The following is a 2343-nucleotide window of genomic DNA, read 5'->3' as shown; positions in this document are numbered from 1 at the left end:
GGTATATCACTATCCCCAAATCTACATAATCACCCTGCAGAATGCCCCATAGCAGACGTGCACGCTCCACAGTAATCTCATGCACATGTGAAGATGGCATGATATTAGCACATATAAAAGCGTTCGATGCACGGGCAAACCTGTTCATGCTGGACGCCGGGAACGTAGAATACTCAGCGGATGTGCCCCTCTTGATCTTCCAATGTGTGTCGGGTCGGCATAGAGTAGCAACAATAAGATCCAGATCAAAGTCCTCTGGAGTCTTATAATTCGAGGTATCCTGTCCCACCTTCCTCGCAGGCTGCTCAATCACGGTCCTGATAGCCTCTGCACTATACTCCACCGTCCTCCCTCGCACCACAGTGAAGCCATTCTTCTCGGCCTTGGCATTCGCATAGAACTCGCGAACCATACTCATAGGCACAACAGCTAGTGCCTCGTAAAAAGGAACCCAGCCCAACTCCAAGATCATCTCCAAAAGCTTACCATCATTCTCAGATGGCAAGAACCCTCTCTCCTTAGCTATAGGCTTCGCGAGAAGCCTCGTGTACTCCTCCTCAGCCTCGGGAGTAGAAAACCTGGGTCTCACACCACTCGAAGTTGAAGAATCGGTGGCGCTGCTATCGACTTGAGTTCTTTGTCTCTTGGGTGCCATGGAAATTGATTAGAGAGAATAAGAATTGTGTTTGAGAGAAAATTTGTGTTTTATATTTTTTGAATTGTTGAAGAAGTTTACGTATGAGGTGTATGTATATATAGGTGATGAAAAGAGAATTAGATATGGAATAGAAGTGGGATTTGATTATAGGAATAAAGGGAGTAATGGGTTTCATTTGGAGAGGGAATTATGGGATGTGGGGGAGTAAAATTCGCTTAGGAATTGATTTTAGGATAAAATTCCCGTTCACCCCCCTTAAACTGCCATATATTTTTACCAAAGTCGGGACACGGTGCGGCCGCGCCCTAGGACGGCGCGGGCGCGCGCTACTTCTACCAAACCAGTACGGTCGTGCGCTGTAACAGCGCAGGCGCGCGGTATTTCTGTGTAAATGGCGCGGGCGCGCGCTGGGACAGCGCGGGCGCGCGCTGGGACAGCGCGGGCGCGCCAGGCTTCTGTAGTCAGACCTGTATTTTTCCAATTTTTTGATTTTTTTTGTGATTTTCTCGTTTCTTCTTGCTTCCTCTACTTAATAATGTACAACAAACTTGGGTTGCCTCCCAAAAAGCACTTCTTTTACGTTGCTAGCTCGACGTAGAATCTTGAGATCAAGTTGATAATAAAACGGCACTAACCACCTCGCGGGTTGCCATATAACCATAATAATGCTTCAACCGTTGACCATTTACCTTAAATGCTTGGCTCGGATCATTCTCAAAAATTTCTACCGCTCCATGTGGAAACACAGTTTTGATTATGAAAGGCCCTGACCATCTTGACTTCAACTTTCCAAGAAAAAGACGGAGATGAGAGTTGAATAAAAGAACTTGTTGCCCTGGCACAAATTTCTTGAGCACTAGACCCCGATCGTGCCACCTCTTGACTTTCTCCTGATACATCTTGTTGTTTTCATAAGCTTGAATTCGAAACTCGTCAAGTTCATTTAACTGAAGCATCCTCCTCTTTCCAGCTGCATCCAAGTCCAGATTCAATTTCTTAAAAGCCCAATATGCTTTATGCTCAAGCTCCACAGGCAAATGACAATACTTACCATACATCAACTGAAATGGCGACATTCTTAATGGAGTCTTATATGCTGTTCTATATGCCCAAACAGCTTCATCAAGCTTTAAAGATCAATCCTTCCTTGATGGACATACCATTTTCTCCAAAATGCACTTGATCTCTCTGTTAGATACCTCAGTTTGACCATTTGTCTGAGGATGATAAGCCGTAGCAATGCGATGATTCACATTATACCTTTTTATCATAGCAGTGAACTTGTGATTGCAAAAATGTGACCCCTCATCACTGATTATGACTCTTGGAGTTCCAAACCTTATAAATATTTGCTTATGAAGAAAATTAAGCACCACTTTCACATCGTTTATTGGCAACGCCTTAACTTCAACCCATTTCGACACATAATCAACTGCCAACAAGATATACTGATTGTTACAAGATGAGATAAATGGCCCCATGAAGTCAATTCCACAAATATCAAAGACCTCAACCTTGAAAAGTGCATTAAGAGGCATCTCATCCTTTTTAGACATATTACTCACACGTTGACATCCATCACATTTCATAACGAACTGATGAACATCTTTAAACAATGTTGGCCAAAAGAAACCTGCTTGAAGAACACGAGCTGCTGTCTTTTCTCCACCATAATATCCTCCATA

This window comes from Apium graveolens, chromosome 4 (genome assembly GCF_009905375.1).
Source record: "Apium graveolens cultivar Ventura chromosome 4, ASM990537v1, whole genome shotgun sequence".
NCBI classification, from domain to species: Eukaryota; Viridiplantae; Streptophyta; class Magnoliopsida; order Apiales; family Apiaceae; genus Apium; species Apium graveolens.
The sequence above is the reverse complement of the archived record's forward strand: the minus strand, read 5'-3'. Positions refer to the sequence as shown.